The following is a 21841-nucleotide window of genomic DNA, read 5'->3' as shown; positions in this document are numbered from 1 at the left end:
ATTCTCACTAAGTTCAAGTACACCAATAGATTATATGCATGCCATGACCAATAAAACAACTGAAACAAATCTTGTGATTTGAAGATTGGAGATATGAGGTTATGACTGAGGGTTTGTGGAGTTACTGGAACATATAATATGCCCAAGGAGCTAAGATGTGGTAAGAAGATCGGAAAATGATATTTTAATATATGGCGATACATAGAAATTAACCACAAGTAGAGTATAGAAAATTTTCATATAACACATATAAATGTGAGTGAAAGTCAATATGTTTTTTTCTAGAGAATTCCATCTGGAAGCGATAGTCTTTAAACGAAAATGTAAACCCCAAGTAATGAAGGGAAATTTAGTGTCCACGCTATAGCAAATTTAGTTAAAAGTATATTTCCTCCAATTACATATTAAGAAGAAAAGAATGTTGGGTTAAACCCTTTAGAAACACATAGAGAGTAATGTATGATATAGTTAAATAATCCACACAGTGGGAAAAAACCATTAAATTTAGTTATGAAACCATATAGGAAATCATATACAAGAGAATGAAGTAATCATTCCTATAACATTCATAAGTTCTGGAAAGATAAAAAGAGCTTCATAAAACAAAGAAAAAATATACCCTTGAGGGTATTCAACTCAATGTACATATTAAGTTCATATCATCCCATAACAGGATCTAGTACTAAACCACAGAACTTATACACTTGATATAAAAGTGTATCAAAGGGTACACACCAATTGGGCGATGTTTTCCCTTAAATCCATTTCCCCTAAGAGTAATACTAAGGAACTACCCTACACTAAATAACTAAGAACATAAATGAAAACCGATTGATCACTGTGCTAGAAAAGAATAGTAAGGAAAGCCCATGAGAATTACATTGAACACCTACCTGTAGGCATGAGTTTGGAGTGGAAGTCGACCTTGACTTTTTTTAGGAAGCCAACCAGAGATAGTAACATTATACCTATGGCCATTGAATCACAAAAGGTAGTGAGTCCCATAAAATTTTGGATATAATAGCATAACATAACTTGAGAAAAAAGAGGGGGAAACCCCTATAAAATGGTGAAAATATACATGTAACTTAGAGAACCCCTGATACTCTATTCCTATATATTTCACATGCATCCTTTAGTATCTAAAGGACGAACTCACAACGCCGTAAAGAGAATGGTAAATTTCATAGCAATGAGGGAAGAAAATGATAAAAACAAACACATTCCATAAGGTTTTGAACCCTGAGGCAGTTTCAAGAAAAAAATGCGTGGGTTGAACTAGTTAGGACCTTATAACCTTTTTGAAAACAAAAATGAGGAAACCCTCGATTAAATTACCTGAAGTCACCATTCAAGTAAGAACTAGCTCCACAAAGAACTCTGACCAAACGATGCATTGCGAAGTAATGGAACCAAAAGCCATGAAACCTAAGAAAGAGAAGTGCCGAGTATTCAGATAACAAGGTAGAATAACTAACAGCACCCTAACACAGTATAAGTAGGCGAAAAACAAATGAAATCAAAACGTGTTGTGTGCTTCCAAAGGAAAAGGCCACAACAATTCATTTTTGTAGTATTACCACAAATATTGTTGGATATTAGCCCATAATCAAGGAGGAGGTTTGGATGCCATGAAAGCTTGATGAAACATGTAGCTATTAGAATACCATAAATGTTCATGGCATTGGGCTTCAGGCACGACACCACGCCAGAGCGGCGAAAAGACCCAATGAGAAAGAAAGGAACTCAAGTCATAGGGATAGGGTTGGAAAGAGGAATCCTCACTGTTGGATTGTCGAAACACATCTCCACCGCCCATAATACCATAGTATTGACAATCACATGGAAGTCACATTAACCACAAGGACATGGCTTGTTTCAGTTCAATCATGAAACTTAATGAAATGACCATCGAACCTTTAAGTTCCTCTTGTATTCCACAAATGAGGGAGTCAGGTATAAAAATTCAAAGGGCACGCATATAATACCGAGGGTTGAGTAATATCCCCTTTTAGAGTTTTCATTTCCTAAGTGCTAATGCATAGCGGCGTATAGATATAAATCAAAACAACATTGTATATTATTTGAATTGGCACTTCAATAGTAAAATAGGTCATGGAGTTAGATTGACCTCCTTAGTAAGGGAGTATGGTTGAAATTAAAGTTTAACTAGGAGCACACCCTTTAGAGAAATGCTTAGCTGAAGATATTTTGAGAGCCATGAGTATTGTAAATGCACAAACCCTAAGTAGAAGATTTTATAAATAAATAAAATAAAAAAATTAACTTGTGTAATCGAGGCACGTGACATATAGCTACACATTCACTTTGGTATTTACATAACAAAATGGTCATTATAAATAAAATAAATAGAAAATAATGTTCTAGATTAACAAATTTTATATTTAGTGAACGCATTTTATGCAATTTTACATGAATAAAAGCGAAATTTTAATTTTTTTTTCTCATTAATAATATACTTTTAAAATTCTACCTAGGCAAAGATTTGAGGAGTAACGACTAATGAGAGTAAACGAGTCTCATTTTTGTTATAAGATTTTAGTGTACAAAAACCACACTATCAAATAAAATAATAAAATCACAAAAATCTTATGAAAGAAATCCCTAGTTTAAGAGCAATGTCACACATGGTTTTTTTTTTATAGAGTTTTAGCATGCAAATAACTATATTAGTATTTTAAAGACCTTTTTAATCACATTTATAAAAAAATGTAATAAAACTAAATAAGCTATATTAAAATATAGCTATGGAAAATCTCCTTAATTACATCAATAAAATATAATAATAAAGTATTATCCCTTAATGGATTTCATTAGTCCCCATGTAAATAGGGATTCTAAAGTTCAAAAGACAATAATTATACATCTAATGACCTAATTTAACATATTTAGTTATTGAAATAAAATGTAAAATAATCTCTTCCAATTATTTGAGTAAAAATGTGTATGCAAATGTGTCTCTATATATAAATATTTTATTAGTGTTCAATCCAAAGAAAATTTTAGTTAATAAATACCAAAAAAAATTAATATATACATATATAATCCCACCCACAAATTCAATTATGTAACTTTGTGCTTTTGGTTTGTTTTTTAATAGATTTATTTTTAAAATTTATATTCACTCGATAATGGAAACTTGTATCCATTAATTTATTCATTATTCATCTATCCATAACACATTCATAATGTGTTTGTGTATTAAAATTAAAAAATTGTTAAAAATGAGAATTATATGTATAGATATAGTGGTATATATAGATATAGTGGTATATAATGTATTATGTATATCATCAAATAGATAAATCATTTTAGATCTATTTTAATTCGCTCCAGAGGGATCAAATCTCGTTAGGTGCAAAAGTGTATTCCAATTTTGCATTTAGCAAAAAAGTTTGTATCTTAAGAGATTTGATCCCTCTCAAAGCTTGATATACAAGGATTTAATATTGACCAACATAGATCAATCTTAAGGAAGGATCTAATATGAGCCGAGAGGGAGTGTAAACTTATTTTAGATTGGAAAAACAATGTGTAATTTTTATTTTTAAATTGTATTTTTGAACGTTATAGATATTACCATGGGAAAATACCATGGGTTGAACCTAAAAACCCTCGATGGTAAAACTTCATATATTTGTAAATAGAAAAAAAAATAATGTTAAATGAAAATATTTTAATATTGTATATAATAAATAATCAATGTGAGTTATGAAGAAAATATTTTGATATGAATTAACATTGATTGACGTATACTTAAAAATATATTAATGATAAAAAGAAAAAACCATTTTATGTGTGTTGATCTATGTTGGTTATAACTCACATTGTTTTTTTATTTACAAAATATTTTATTTTTATTTTAAGAAATACATCTGTCACCTCCAAATTGAGGACAAACATATTTGGTTGTATAATGAGCCTCTCAGCTCAATAAATGAGGAATTAAGATGAATATAGGTTGTTCTCATTAAATTTCACTATCTCGTAGTAGTATAATGATGAATTTTAATTTTTAATTGATACACTTCCTCTATTTATAGTGTTTTCCTACATAAAGGCTCTAGTATCAATAGAGTGAATGACACTCATAAGCTTGGTTAAAAGGATTTATAATCAGGGAAGGTAATAACACTCATTAGCTGAGTTGAAACCTAATTGGATGAGACCCTTGCTATGGAGACCATTTGAACTAAATTCATCAAAACCATAACAAGTAGAACCTGCCATTATAACTTGGGAAGTTAAGTCATTATCATTAAAATCGTTGGATTTATTCCTTTCTAGTACGATTAACCTGACCACCAGATCCGTATGCAAGGAGCATTCTCCCTTTCATAATAGAGTTATGATCTCCCGAAGGATATGAGCAAAAGCCCTTCTCTTTTGAGACTTGACATTCAAGCCAAGTTGTTGCAAAGGATACTATTGTATAAGAGATCTAAATGATTAGGTCAGTTGACTGGTGTCTAGGTTGAGATTGTAACAATTGACCAAGGAGATGTTAAATGATGAGGTCATCTGACTGGTGCCCCAATTGAGATTGTATCAACTAACTAGGGAGATCTCAATTGACGTATTATTTAATGCGGGTGTAGCTCTTGACTCAACATCCAAAGAGGAAAGGGGATTTAGCAATTGTTCACTGGATCCAGTGAGAAATAATATGTCAATTAAGATCTCCCTGGTCAGTTGATACAATCTCAACCTAGGTACCAGTCAACTGACCTAGTCATTACACAACAATATCCTTTGCAACAACTTCACGTGAACGACAAGTCTTAAAAGGGAAGGGATTTGGGAGGTATGCTTCAGAAGATCTATTACTAAAGGGAAATCGCTCCCTGCATACAGATCTAGTGGCCAAGTTAATCCTACCACAGTGGAATAAACCCGATTATTTTAGGAAGAATGATTTAAATACCTAAGATATGAAGGAATGTTATACTTGGTATGGTTTTGATGAAGTTCATTCAAATGGCCTCCAAAGCCAAAGTTTCATCCAACTAGGTTTCAACTAAGCTAATGAGTGCCATTACCTTTGTTGATCCTAGAGCCTTTTAACTAAGTTTATAAGTGGAATTCCCTTCATTGATCCTAGAGCCTTTATGTAGTAAAACCTAAACAAGAGGTCCTAATAACACTATAAATAAATAGGGGAAGTGTATCAATTAAAAATTCAAATTCATCACTATGTTACTAGGAGAGATTATGAAACTTAATAAGATTAACCTAGATCCATCTTAATTTTGGATCTATCAAGCTCCTCAGAGTGAAAGCCTTCCTTTTTTAAGTGCAAAATTGTAAAACTTGAGGAAATGTTTGCACCTCCATAGATTTGATCTTCAAAAGTAAAATTCATCAATGTGCTACTATGAGGGGCATGAGGCTTAATAAGACTAGCCTAGAACCATCTTAACTCGGGGTCTATCAAGCTCCTCAAAGTGAAAATCCCCTTTTTTAGTGCAAAACTTCAAAACTTAGGAAATGTTTGCACCTCCATAGATTTGATCTTCTAGTCACTTGAAAGATTCAAATTTTAACAATGATTTAATTATTAATTATAATTATTAATTTTACTTCATTTTTATTTTTGTAGAATTTCAAGAAGTCAAAATGTTTCTTAACTCTGAATCTACCAAGTGTCAATAGGGATTGGAAATTAAGATGGATCTAGGTTAGTTTATATATATATATATATATATATATATATATATATATATATATATATATATATATATATATATATATATATAGATATATATATCTATTCTACTCTTATATTATTTGATCAAGTTTTGAGGGATACAAATTAATGATAAAGCAATAAAATATAATTATATTTACTATATTTTATAAATCATAGTTTTATTTATATAATTGAATATAGTTTGAGTATATTTAATGATTATGAATATATTTATTTTCTAAAAAATTATAATTTCAAGTTTAAAGAACTAGAGTATTGTTAAATCTAAGACTTTTGTGATCCATAAATTAGAAAATAGTCTTCCGATTATTCACATTGTAAGGATTGGGTCGACGTTTAACAATACTCTAGTTCTTTAAACTTGAAATTATAATTTTTTAGAAAATATATACATTGATATATCATCTAGCCTCTCATGCTTGTCTCTTGCATATATTTAACATGGTATTAAATTCATGGTGATTGTGGCATAGGTAAATTTTGAAGATTCATGCCAAGAAAAAGTTTGTCACAGAGATAGAGAAAAAGACAATTTCAAATTGAAGGAAAATTAATTCATGGAATATGGTGATGATAAATTGTAAATATAACTAGACATTACAATATATCTTTTATAATGTGCTGGAAAGGACCTCTAGTAACAATTACATAGTTCTAAAAATTGATTTTATGTCATTCTCTAACAAACTAGAAAACTCTTGAAAATAACGAATTCAATTTTGAAATCATTTCAATATTTCCTTGTCAACCTTCAAATTATTGTACCAATTTCAAACGCACCCAACGTTGACCAGACTTTCTTACGCGGAATTTGAAAATCGCTTAACCAAAAGCTACATGTTTTAAACCAATATTTTTCTACACCATAAATTCCATCCTATGTTCATATATTATTGAACATGTTTTTTTTCATTGATTTCCAGTTTCTTTTGACTAAATCCAAGTATCTTCAGCCTATCATATTCTTGAGAGTCAAGTTTCACAGTTCAACATCTTCGTGTATCTCAACATCTTCATAACCACTTCAAGATCATTGTTTTTTTTTAATCTAGCATAATCGGTAACTGGTGAGAATACCCAAGATCAAATCTAATTGGCTGCCACTATAAACCTAGGCTACGTGCAACAACCTGCAAGCCCCACAATAGCAGGAAACTTATGCCTCAACAAGAGCCGAGATGTCCTCTATGGGGTCGCCTACTCTTCTAGCCAAGACACAACAGGTCAAATATATACTCAATGGGATTTGAACCCTCATCTCGTGAGTTTCACCCAGCGAAACTCACCACTAAACCCCATATCACTGTATGACTTCAAGGTCATTGTTATAACAACAAGATGCCATGCTAGTGGGAGCCACTTGATATTTCCTCATTTCAAGAAATAAATCACAACTTGTACTTGTTGATGAAAACCGAAAATGCAAACGCCAATTTTGCAATGGATTTTCTCTCCAACTGTAAGTCGAAGAACAATTCCCAAACTTGTTTACCCATGTTGGCATACATGTTATTATCTCTGATAAGTCCGAAGGCCCTTAAATTACCACTAAAACAGTCACCAACCAGTGTAGGGTAGGTTTCCTCATTTTGAAATTTTTTTTTGGCAAACTACTTCAGATGATGGCCTCGTTAATTTAACATTTGAAGCGGTAGCTGCTTCTTCAAAGATGTTGCACTACACTAGCTCGTGGTCATTTCTGTGATTTAAAGGCTTTTAAACATTTTAGAGATAATAACATGTATGTCAATAATACGGTCAAAAAAATGTTGGAATTGTTTCTGCCTGCAATTAGAGACCAATACCATTATAAGATTGAACTTTGTATTATGGATATTCATCGGCAGATAAAAGCTACGATTAATTTCTTGAAACGAGGAAATGCATAACCAGCAAAGCTTATCATGGCAAGAGGTGATTGTAAGATTGAATTTGATAGCGGGGACATAGTGATATACACTAGCCATGGTGAAAATAAAAAAGGTCCCGAAAAAAGCATCGTAAGTATTAGAAACATGAAGTGGAAACTTGTCTTTTCAGAACATCATAGTATGGAAGATACATGTGAGAGCATTTAGATAGTCAGTATTCAACCTCCAGCTAAGAATATAATTTTGCTGGAAGATAACATAATTTTTTAGCAAGACAAACAAAATGGTGAATTGGAAAATGGCATTCAAAATTGGGATAGATTTGTTCATTCTTTTTCTGAGTAAATGTTGAATATATTGGATCTGCAAAGTATGAACATCCCTTATGTAGTGTTTCTTGCTGAAATACGACAACAAAATGTAATTGTAGGTAAAATTTGTTAATTACTATCAGTTAGTTTTGTAATGGGATTTATAACCTGAAGGAGTTATGTAACGGAGGAAAAGCCAATATTAATTGGGATGGCTGGAGAGGCTTGTCTCATGGAGAACCATTCTTGATTAATAAAGATTTACAATCCCTTGCCCCGTGGAGGTTTCCTTGACACACCATTAAGGTTTTACCACGTAAAAATATTTGTGTTTACTTGTGTGTATTTCAGTTTCCTATTCAGTTTCTTTATATTTCTTTCTTGTTTAATGAACTCATGAGATCAACAAGTGGTATCAGAGATAGAGTTAAAAGTTGTTGAGTAGATGTTGAAATGAGTCATTGTGAAACGTTGTTGTTCCCTAGAGAAAAGGAATCACTGTAGGTTGAAGGACGCAACAGTCATTTGAACAAATCCGGAATGAAAATGTGTTGTGCGTGATTGAAGGTTACAAGGTTACGGATTGTTGAAGGGCCACGTTGAGAAAACAACATCTGCCAAGTTGTTGTGAAGAGATCCAGTGGGTTAACAGAAAAGACAAAATCGTTTTAGCGTGAAGTCAAAAGCAAGCTGTGAGTCGGAATGAAAATGCATTGATGGTCCTAACTACTGCCATTGGAGAGAACCTTGAAGTGAAAGGGTCTAGCTGTCGTTGTCAAGGAAAGCTGTCATTGGAAAGAAAACGAGAGAGAGTCTGTCGCTGCCGCTAGAAAGAAAAAGGGGAAAGCTGCCCAAAAAAAAAATCGAGTTGTTGGTTTCTTTGCAGAGACTGTTTTTTTCTAGAAAAAAAAATGTCCATTGAAAAAAAGGTTTTCATCGGTTGAACTGTCTGCATGAGCAGGGGCTAAAGGAGCCGCTGTTTCAAAAAAAAAAAGGACGTTGTTTCAGAAAGAGGCCTTTGATCAGTAGAAAGCCCTGTAAAGTCCAGGTAATTATTTTTATAATTCTTTAACAACAAAAATGTGAATTATGTTGAGCGCTGGTGAATTTGTGAAAAAAAATTAGGGTTTGAAGTTTCCGATTTTTTTTTGCTTTTTGGGGTAATCTCAAGAAAGAAAAAAATTAAATCTGTGGAGTATGGAGTAGGGTTTTAAGGATTGTATCTAAAAGAAGGAACAAAATCAAAATATTTTGTTGTTTTCTTTAAAAGATTTAAGAAGTAGAAATTTGAAAGCAAAAAGTGAAACCCTAGTTAAAAGAACCTTAGAAGGGAAACCAAGAAACCATAGTAGAAATATTTGTAGGAAGAAATGACTAAAATGACGAATGCAAAGTTCGAGGTGGAGAAGTTCACTGGCAAGAACAATTTTTCTTTATGGAAACTGAAAGTTAGGGATTTGTTGGTGCAACAAGGGTTGCACAAAGCATTAGACGGGGTGAAAAGAAAACCTACTAGCATGATAGATTCAGACTATGAGGAAGTGGAAGAGAGTACAACTGTAGGTTTGTGGGAAAAACTGGAAAAAATGTATATGAAAAAATTGTTAACCAACATAATTTATTTGAAAAGGCAATTGTACAGTCTTTAGATGAAGGAGGGTACAAAACTTACAGAACATTTAAATGTTTTTAATACACTTATTTTCCAATTGTCAGATATGGAAGATAAAATTTAGGGAGAAGACAAATATATAACCTTGTTGTGTTCTTTGTCTGAGTCATGGGACCACTTCATAACTTCAATCAGTTTGAGCATTGCTGGTTCTTTGAAATTTGAATCAGTTGTGGGAGCTTTGCTATCTGAAGAAGTACAGAGGAAATCCAATATTGAAACATCTACACTGGAAGCCATGATAGCCAGAGGTCGGTCAAATGAAAGAGGGGAGAAAACAAGGGGTTCTTCTAGATCAAAATCAAAGGGAAAGAAGTGTAAAGCTAAATGCTGGTACTGCAACAAAATTGGACACCTCAAGAAAGATTGTTGGAAACGGAAATAGTTTGAAAGCTAGAAGAAGGAAGCAAATCAAGTTGGTTCAGGTATGGTTGATGAAGTTTTATCTACTGAAGTAGGAATAGTAGATGAAGCTTTACATGTTTGTAATGTCTCTTAGAATGTTGAAAATTGGCTTTTAGACTTTGGTGCTTCTCATCACATGAGTCCGCACAGAAATTGGTTTACCTCGTATGAAGTTGTAAATGGTAGTTTTGTGTTTATGGGTAATAATATATCCTGTCAGACTGTTGGGATGGGAATAGAAAAATTAAAATTTATGATAATACAGTTAGAACATTAATTGATGTTAGACATGTACTTGAATTAAGGAAATTTTTGATTTCTTTGGTTGTGTTGGACTTGGATGGTTACAAGTTTATAGGTTAGAGTGGAGTGTTGAAAGTCTCAAAAGGCGCCTTCGTCGTTATGAAGGAAAAAAAGGTCGGAAATCTTTACAGACTCAAAGGAAGTACTCAGGTTAGTGAGGCAACGACTGTGTCAGAGAAATAAGAAGAAGGTACTCGCCTATGACATCAGCGATTGGGTCACATGAGCGAGAAATGTCTTCAGGTACTGATTAACCACAAATTACTTCCTAATTTGAAACACTTGAAGTTGGATTTCTGTAAACATTGTGTGTATGGAAAACAATGTAAACAGAGGTTTAAAACTGGAAGTCATAATAGTAAATAAATTTTGGACTATATTCATTCTAATCTGTGGGGACAATCTCCTATTGTTTTTTATGGAGGTTCTTTATATTTCTTAACATTTATTGATGATTTCTCTCGAAAATTTTGGGTCTATATGTTGAAAAGGAAAGTTGATGTATTTAATGTTTTTAAACAATTTAAAGCAATGGTGGAAAAGAAAACAAGAAAATCAATTAAATGTTTGAGAACTAACAATGGTGGTGAATTTACTTCTCTAGAATTTGAACAATACTGTAAAGATGAAGGAATTGTTAGACATAAAATTTTTGTTTATACTCCTCAGCAAAATGGCGTTGTTGAACGTATGAATCAGACTCTTATAGAAAGAATCATAAGCATGATCAACAATGCTAACCTGCAAAAGGAGTTGTGGGCAAAAGCAGTATATACTCCTTGTTATTTAGTTAACAAATCACCTTCAATTGCAATTAATTGTAAAATTCCTGAAGAAGTTTGGTAGGGTCAGTCTTGTGATTATTCACATTTAAGGATTTTTGGTTGTGATGCCTATGATGGTATTCCTAAAAATCATCGCTCAAAATTAGATTTAAAATCAAAATGTTATGTCTTTGTTGGGTATGACTATGCGATGAAAGGATACATATTGTGGGATTCTACTTTACGCAGGATAGTCATTAGTAGAGATGTAACATTTGTTGAATCTTCTCTTTTAAAATCATATGTTGAAAAAATTGAATAGGAACAGGTATATCCAAATCATCAAATTCAGTTGGAGGCTAGACCTTTTTTAGAAAGTTGAAAGGAAAGAGAGACTTCTGGAGGAAAAGGTGAAGAAGATGCAAAGGAAACTGTTGAAGTTTCAAAACTAGTTCAACAACTAGTCACTCTAAGAAGGTCTACAAGGGAAAGAAAAAGACCCAAAAGGTATGAAGATTATGCTTCATAGTTTGCATTGATTACTGAATATGGGAAAACTTCTTGTTATTAGGAAGCAGTGGATGATGTGGATAGCAGAAAATGGAAAAAGGATATGGAAGAAGAAATGGATTCGTTAGCCAAGAACAATACCTGGGATCTTGTAGAACTTCCTTAAGGGAGAAGTGTTGTTGGATGAAAATGGGTCTTCAAATTTAAACGGAAAGTTGATGGAAGTATCGAAAGGTATAAGGAGAGGTTGGTAGCAAAAGGGTATTCTCAAGTTGAAGGTATTGACTTTCATGTTATTTTTTCACTAGTCGTGAAACTTATTTCTATTCGTACTATGTTGGCACTAACTGCATTACTTGACCTTGAGTTAGGACATTTAGATGTTAAAACAACTTTTCTACATGGTGATTTGGATGAAGAGATATATATGGAACAACCAGAAGGTTTTGTACAAGTTCGTAGCAGAAGATTAGTTTGCAAGCTCGTGAAATCATTGTATGGCCTGAGGCAGACTCCCAGGCAATGGTACAAGAAGTTTGAATCCTTCATGGTGAGTGAGAACTTTATTATAAGTGAGCATGATCATTGTGTGTAATTCAAGAATTTCGTGGCATATTCATTATCTTGGTTTTGTATGTTGATGATATGCTTATTGCAAGCAAAAGAATGGAATAGATCAACAAGTTAAAGGCTCAACTTTCTAGGACGTTTGATATGAAGGATCTTGGAGTGGAAAAATATATCTTGGGCATGGAGATACACAGAGATAGAAAAGATGGAAAGATTTGTTTATCATAGCAGAAGTATGTGGAAAGAGTACTTGAAAAGTTCAGTATGAACAGTGTGAAACTTGTTAATGTTCCATTAGCTTCCCATTTTAAACTTTCTTCGGTTTTGAGTCCTCGAAATGATGAAGAAAAAAAGTATATGTCTCGTTTACCATATGAAAATGTTGTAGGCAACTTAATGTATGCGATGGTATCTACAAGACCTGACATTTCACATGCAGTTGGAGTTTTCAGCAAGTTCATGGTAAATCCAGGTGAAGAACATTGGCGAGAAGTGAAATGGGTGCTTCGATATTTGAGAGTCACAAGTGACCATTGCATCATCTTTAATGGTAGTGAAGGATCAATCTGCAGATATGTGGATGTTGATTATGTAGGTGATTTGGACAAAATGAGATCTACTATAGGTTATGTCTTTACTCTTGCAGGTGGAGAAATTAGTTGGATGTCAAAGCTTCAAGAAACAGTTGCTTTGTCCACTACCAATGAAGAGTATATAGTTGCTTTAGATGCCAGTAAAGAAGAAATTTGGTTAAAAGGTATACTTGATGAGATTGGAAGGACACAGGAGAAAGTGAATGTATTCTATGACAGTCAGAGTGCTATTCATTTGGCTACAAATCTAGCTTATCACAGCAAGACCAAGCACATTGATGTAAGGTATCATTTGCGGAGACATGTGATCGATGGCAGAAAAGTAGATCTCAAGAAGGTCTATACACAAGAGAATTGTGCAAACATATTCATGAAGCTAGTTACAGTAGAGAAGTTGCGATTGTGTTTGCCTTCTCTTGGCTTGTAGAAGAGATGATGAATAGGCATGGGCAAGGGATTAGGAAAATTGTTTTCAAGGTGGAGTTTGTTGAAATATGACAACAAAATGTAATTATGGGTAAAATTTGTTAATTATTGTCAGTTAGTTTTGTAATGGGATCATAACAAGAAGGAGTTACGTAACGAAGGAAAATCCCATATTAATTGGGATGGCCTGAGAGGCTTGTATCATGGAGAATCATTCTTGATTAATAAATATTTCCAATCCCCTACCCCATGGAGGTTTCCTTGACACACTATCAAGGTTTTACCACATAAAAATAGTTGCATTTACTTGTGTGTGTATTTCAGTTTTTTATATTTCTTTCTTATTAAATGAACTTATGAGATCAACATTTCTCAAGCCCTTCACCAATTTTTCTATGTTAACTAAATTTAGGCATGAATGCTAACGAAAATAGGGGTCACAATTATTTTTAACATTAAGGTTTGAAGTTGAATGCATATTTAAATCATCTCAATCCAAGTTGTGAAATGATGATAAAATAGGGGTCGCAATTATTTTTAACATTAAGGTTTGAAGTTGAATGCATAATATAATTCATCTCAATCCAAGTTGTGAAATGATAATAATTGTTATTACAATAAAGTATGAAAAATATTTTAATGAACAAATACATGTTATGTAGGGTTGTTTCTTCCTCAAACTTCAAGCTTAGGTTGTTGCCAACTAACCATGATAGTATACTTCCAAAATGATATTTTTTGTAATAAATATTTGAATTAGGGTGAGATTATAAATAGAATTATTTTTTTCATTTGAACATTGAAGAATGAGTTTTCGCGAGGTAAGACTAAGTTAATGTTCATTTAACTTATTTGGAAGTTATTGAAATGACATTTATCAAAATTAAAGTTTATTTTTTCATTTGAAATACACCAAAATGAAAATTGTAATAATCTAATATATAAACATTTATTTTATCTTAATCGGTAGTATAGAAGTTTTTCAAATAATTTTATTTTCTCTCTATACAATATTATAGAAGGGAAAATGACTTATGAAGAAAACAACTAGAGTGGATAGTATAGCTATACATTGACTTTGGTATTTACACAACAAAATGCCAAGGGAAAACATACAATAATGGGTATTTGAAAAATTCCTAAACAATTAAAAAAAATGCACATACTAATAGATAATTGATAAGCAACCATTTTCACATATCACAGAATTTGTAAATTTTTAATTCATATTTTAAAACAAGAGTTAAAATGTATATGATCTAAATTGAATGGTAATACATAATTAAAGTGAGATTTCAAGTTAAATTTCAACAAGGATATGGGTTTTAGAAGGTTTTATTTTGTATGGTGGTTATGATTCAAAACTAATAATAGTAAAGATAAGACAAATTATTCTATGTATATTAATATGGTTCTGGTTTAGACAGTCTTATTAAACAATGATTTTGAAAATCTACATAATCAAAAATATTGAAAATCTACATAATCAAAAAATACACGAGAAAACAAAACTTCAAAATTTCTAAGCCAAAACATAGAAAAAATTAATACTAACAACAAATGGAACTCATTACTCATGAAGTAAAAGGCATAAACAACTCAACAAGTATAACCATCAACGAAAACATAAGTTAACCTATTCATTATTCGGAATTAAACTTCAATCTACTAACAAAAGGGAGAGAAAATTGCACAAGCAAATATACATAGATTTACTATTTAGGTTGAGTAAAAGTGTGGAGTTGTTTTTGATTGACCATCATACTTGTAGACCCTCTCGTGAAACCCAACTCTCCTAGATCATATTTGTTGGTAGATATGTGCGCTAAGAAAGAATGTATTTAATACAAAAGAAAATGAGTCTGGATAAATAGTGTATAGTGAGAAAAAACTTACTTGTAGATCCTCATGTGAAACATAACTCTCCTAGATCATACTTGTTGGCCAAACTTCTGCTAAATCAACTTTAGTGCATACTTCCACACTTTCTCCTCTTCTAAGCCAATTTTCCTTCACCATCTACTCACTAATAGGGAATCCATTAATCCATACAACGATAATCATGATTAATGCATATAATCAACGGTAATCATGATAAATGCATAGAGATTATACAAAGAAAACATGAAAATGAATCCTTCAAATCTGGAGGGTTCCACACATTCTCCTCTTCTAAGCCAATTTTCCTTCACCATCTACTCACTGATAGGGAATCCACTAATCCATAAAATGGTAATCATGATTAATGAATAGAGACTATAGAGAGAAAACATGAAAATGAATCCTTCAAATCTTGAGGGTTGTGAGGACCATGAGTTCTAATAACACCATGAACTCAGCTAAAATATTAAAGTTCAAATAAACATAATCTCTCTTTTCCGGTTTCCAACCTTGTCAATCAAAGTTGTAATGATGATAAATTCATAAATACTAGAGAAATCTAACATGAAAAAAATCCATTCCGATCTCGAAGATCGTGAGATCCCCTAAGTTCCAATAACTCCAAAAACTAGGTCAAAATAAACATAATATGTATATATCATGATGACCAGTAAAAGAGAATCACCTCTCTTTCCATGATTTCAACAATATTCTAAAACAAGAAAATTAAAATTAACATGGTGTTTTTGAGCCACATGTAAGCTCAATAACACCAAGCTTTTGAGAAGCTTATAAAAATCTGTTAAAGCTTTCTAAATTGATTGAAAAAAAACTTTTGGGTGAGAATATATGGTGATTATGAGAATGCAAGAGTTAAAATGTATTTAGGAGTTGAGATAGATTGAGAATGGTTTAATTTCCCCTTTTAAATAGGTTATAATCTACATGAATATCATGGGTCAATAACATGGGTTTTTAGTACCATGCGTCAATACCATGAGCCATTTTTATTTTCATTATTGTTTTATTTTTATACAATTATTTTTATTTTTATTTTTTTATGACCCAATTAAAATGTTTACATTACATTATATTAATATTTTTATTTAATTTAATTTATTTTTATTTTTATGTAATTTTATTTAGTCAAAATGTTAAACATTACAGTACAACATTTTTCCTATAATAGACTAGAGAGCACATCTCCGCCCAATATTGGGATCAGATCCTAATATATAGAAGCTGGCATTTCCTCAAAAAAATGTGGGAAACCGCGCCTGGTGGATTTATCCACCCAAAACCTAAGGTGTAAGAATATATTTAAAATATATTGTACATATTGTTGCAATTGTATGGTAGAGATGCATTGTTTAACATTTTGACTAAGTCAAATTATATAAAAATAAAAATTAAATTAAAAATTAATATAATGTAAACTAAACATTTTAACTAGATCAAAATAAAATAAAAAATTAAAATAATCCAATAAAATAATAATAAAAATAAAAATGACCCTATAAAATAAAAATAAAAATGACTTATAGTATTGATAACTCGTAATATTGACCCATGGTATTCATGTGGAATATAGCATATTTAAAGGGGGGAATTAAACTGGCCTAAATCCATCTTAACCCATATTTACTATTGATATTTATAAATATATTTATTTTTAAATTATTAAATTAACGTTATTAAAAATGTAATTAATTAAAGCACAACCCACTTTTCTTGGACCATTTCCCCATTCCTATTAAATAAAGTAGCACAACCACATTAGTAAATGTGGTTGATATAGGCCGAAGGCATCATGTAACTAAAACTACTCCATATTTATCAATTTGAAATCCTTAGTTCCTTTGGTCTTTTTTTATCGAAACTTCATATCTAAGATTGGGTACAATAATACTAATACAATCCTTTAACCATGATCAATGGTTACAAACCCAAGAAATAACACAAAATTCAAAAAAATAGTATTAATTTGAATAAATATTATTTACATATATTATCCGATTCAACTTTATAACTTTGATAAATATTATCAAATGTTATCTAAAAACATTAAAAAAAATATATCACATAGGATAATTAAATTAAGAGGTAATAATCATCTGTCGAAATATATGAGTATGAAACTATGAGTATGTCGATCTAAAAAGGTAACAAAAGGCAATACATATCATCAAAGTATATAACATCGAACATAGTTTAGAACAAACACGGGTGGGACTCTTTGCAAATCGATTCCAAACACCAAAACTCTAGAGGCCAGAGGCCGGAGTTTAGATAACTCCGCGAATCTCTTCAACCAAGCTTTTCCTCAGAAAAATGCTCGCAGTCCCAAATGAATGGTTCATTTATTTATTTTTTAATTTTAATTATTTTTTATCAAATTCCACCTAACATGATAGGTCATTCAATGTCATTAAATAATTATTAGTTGTTTTTTGTTAAATAAAAATTGCAGAAGAAACGGTGAAGAAAAAATGATGAAATGAGGACATCTTTGACCATAAATTTTGGCTCTTTTTCAAGGGTGCTCCTTCGTGAAGTTAATGGTCATACAATCCATCACATTAATACTAGTGTAGGAACCAGAGTAAATGATGTTTTTTTACCACTTTCCGCGACCCTAGTAAGTAGTTGGACAGTGAGTGGAGAATAATTAGAAGCATAGCAAGCAAAACAATCAGAAAAGTAGTAAGTGGAGTAATCGATGAAATGAAAAATTGGCGTGCTACTCTTTCCGTTTATTTTTATCAACTTCCAACCGACATTGCAGGTCATCCAACATCATCTAAATCTATATAGTGAATGAAGACAAATCCGTACAGTGTCTATAGGAAGAACTCCATAATAGAAAATCCCCTAAGAAAAAATGTGAGCCAAGTGTAATGACCAATTAACCACTCGTTCATAAGTCGCCCCTTTCATTCTCGCATTTTCAAAATAGATAGTTGATTGAATGACTATATCAGATATAGGAGATATTAGCATTGGATCTTAGGTACGTAGGGCCAAGGTATTAGACACACATTGATATAAAGGGGGATTCAATTCGACCTCTTCATGTCTTTCCACCCATTCCAATGCTTTCAAGAAGTCAGATCCGATTCTATTTAGAATTCAAATTTGAGCATACTAGATGTATAAATGGATTCAACACCATGAAAAATTCATAGAGCACTTGAATTCTATAAATTAAACAACTTAAACTCAAGTTTTTAAAAATACCCGCTGAAATTTGTTTAAAATTAACTAGAATAAATGCCCTAAAAAAGGCTATTTCATCTATAAAAAAAGCTAAGCCTGATAATCATACAATGTTTTCTTCCATGCTTTAAAATGTAGGAGTAAACATATAAATGTGAAAACTTAGTAGTGGTTACTACCCACCAAATATTTACATAAGTCCTTATGCCTTAGTAAGAAATTAAAGGACGAAGACTTTTCATGTTTGAACATAAACAATTTTGTTTATTTTAAATAATGTTTTTAAGGATATAAAAAATGATAATATATAATATTTTAATCATATGTTTAAAACAACATGACAAATAAAAGAAGATTCCCCAAACAAATAGATTTAACATGTATACTACATGGTTGGTTGAGGCAGTTACATCCAATAGCCCTGGTGTCACCATTTTAGAATTTATATGGCTTCCCTAATTATTTGGATGCAAATTTTTCTTTTGGTTTAGTCCTTTTATTTTTGAATCTTAAATTGCAATTAATTTCATTATCCCTCTAAATTGGATTCTTCACTAATAGTAAGTTAATGTCATTATCCCTGCAAATTGGATTCTTCACTAATAGTGAGTATTGATATGACTATGTCATTATAGGTTTTTTAATTTTCTTCTAAAAAAATCTTATAAACATCTTGGGTTCTTTCATTCATCATGAAATATATGTACAATATTTTATACCATTTCTTGTGTTGTTTTAATTTGTCAATCTTTCTTTGTATCACGACAAGTTTCAGATCTCATATATAATTTACGGTTGTTTTGTTTTTGTAACTCATTTGATATTTTCAGTAGCAAGCAACAATTTATCACAATTTTTCTTTCTATAAGCATTTGGGTACTTTGTGAATTGTAGTCTTATGGTGTTTGTGACTTCAAGAGATCTAGAATATTGCAACAAATATAGATCTTGTAATTCTATCATGCTCTATAGAAGAATTTTGATAGTCACTTAAGTTGTTGAATATATGTTTTAGCTAGCTTAATAGAAGATAGAAGAATTTAGGGTTTGATATTGCCTTGTATGCATATATCATAATGTGCTCCTATGGACAATATGAAGATAAATTTTATTAGAAGGCAAATAATGTATAAATTATTTTAAAAGTTGTATAGTGTAGAGAAGTTTATTATAATACATAAGTTTTACTATATTATAAATTGTGATTATGATTTCTATTCTAATTAAAGCAATTATAAAATAATGATGTTTTTTATGAAGATAATAAATTATTTTTTTATTTTTTTTATTTTTTTATTTTAATTTAGATGTGAGTGTGTTTATTGTACAACTTTCTCCTCTTTCTTTGTTTATATATATATATATATATAATTCACAATACTCTTTTTCACATACCTTTTACAAAATACTAGTTTCCAAGTTATATATATAAACATTTCTATAAAAATTAGTACTAGACAGATATCAACTATTTTTTGTTTTTCTTGATAAATGTTTCATAAATTGCATTACAACTAATCATTATGTTTTGGAGCTAAAGAGCACTCACTGAAAGCTCCCTGGATATGCAAGGGAGCAAGAATATTTGTATTGGCCGAGAGTTAAGGGCAATCTAAATTCCTAAAAATGAATCTCTTAACAGATAACTTGATAACTAGATCTAGCATACATATAGGCATTTCTTCTCAAAGGGTTGACTAGATCTAACATACATATAGACATTGCTTTTCAAAAGGTTTTCATTATCTTGTATGAAATGCAAAATTCTGCTAATTAACTACCATGGAGTGGATATGACACTATCTAATTTGTAGGAAATGAAGCAATGGGTTCATAGGTTAAATATCATTATAAGAAGAAAATAAAATATTTAAAGTGGTTTATATTAATAGATATTTTCTAAGTTAAAGGGGATCAATGACACAAACTAAATAATCTTCCTAAATTTATCATGGAGTTTAAAGAGAATAGTTGTATCTTTGTGTATATGTTGTTGAAATAAACTAAAAATATGTATTCTTTAAGGTTTTATTAACAATGAAGTATAAATAATAATATCAATAATAATAAAATAAAAAATAACCCCAATTATGATTTATTAAAGAATTTTTTTTTTTTATATATTATGACTATATATTTGTTTGACTCGTAATATTGAAATACAAATGTAGCTTTTCCACTTCATATATCAATTTGCAATTTTTTTGAAAACATAATTTCCACTTGAATTGCGGGGAGTACGCTGCCCTACACTACTTGTTATGGAATGATGCCTATAGGTGTTTACCAACCATTTAAGTTGGATATTTTGTTATTGATTGGTTTCATGTTATGATGGATGATGTATATATGTGTTGGATAATGTGTCATTGAATAATGTGTATATGTGTTGAATATCTTACCATTGAATGATTATATATATTGGATACTTTGTTATTGATTGGTTTCATATTATGATTGAAAATATGTGCATGTGTTGGTTACCTTGTTATTCATTGGTTTCATGTTATTATTGATGAAGTATAGATGCGCAAGTTATTAGGATTGAACAATACTCATATGCCTTGGATACCTTATTATAAATTGATTTCATATTATGACTTAGATGTATACAAACGGACAATGCTTTTACATATATATTTCATATTATAGTGAGATTAAATATGATTATGATGTTGCATACACATTAGTATCTTAAATTAACTAGCTTGTTACAAGTGGACACTGGGTGAACAGTGGTGGGAAAACACTCAAGGGAATGACATTTATCTCCCTAAAAAATTTATTCATTTCTTACTTGGTGTTTGTTATCCAAATCATTCAACCATTTGTCAATATCATACATTGCGGAAAAAGACCTTAAATCTTGGTAAATAATTGTACTATTTAATTTCTTATTTTTGAGAGTGTTCATTGTCATTTTTTAGTTAGCAAATCTACCTAATATTCCTTTTCATTCCAAGTTTTAAAGTTTCATACTTTCTTGTTGTAAGTTCTCCAACAACCCCCTTTAAAATAAAATAAAAAACCTTAAAAAAAAATCCTTTTATTTTATTTAAAATTTAAATTAGAAATAAATTATTTTTATTTTTTAATCACCCTAAAAATAAAAATTCATAGAACAAATTAAAATTTCTTTGTAATCACTAAAAAAATCCCAAAAATAAATTAAAATTTCGAAATTTGGGTGAACAAACACTTCCATTTCCTTGTGTCTCAAACTTTGGAACTCGTGGATGTCCGAAGATAATTCCTTTTAGACGTTGTTCTATATTTATTTATTTTATTTTTATTTTTATTTTTTTCATCACTTTTATATATATTCAAAGATAGGGACTCCTTTTTATAATCTCACATAATTTTTTATTGGACAGTAGCACCTCTGGAACTCCTAGCCCAAGCCTTTAATAAAAATTTATTTTATTACTCTTTATTGCTTTGTGACTTAGTCTAGAGTGTGGAAATTTTTAAAAAACTCCATATGTTTTTGTCCCGAACACCTAGACATCCACACCTCTGGATTGAATAAAGCTTTTTTACATTTTTTCTTTTATGTTTTTCGTCGTATCTTCCATTTTCAAATTTTTC

Source organism: Pinus tabuliformis, chromosome 5_2, assembly GCF_031772625.1.
Source record: "Pinus tabuliformis cultivar Carrire ecotype Pingquan chromosome 5_2, CPIR1, whole genome shotgun sequence".
NCBI classification, from domain to species: Eukaryota; Viridiplantae; Streptophyta; class Pinopsida; order Pinales; family Pinaceae; genus Pinus; species Pinus tabuliformis.
Note: the sequence above shows the minus strand (reverse complement) of the source record.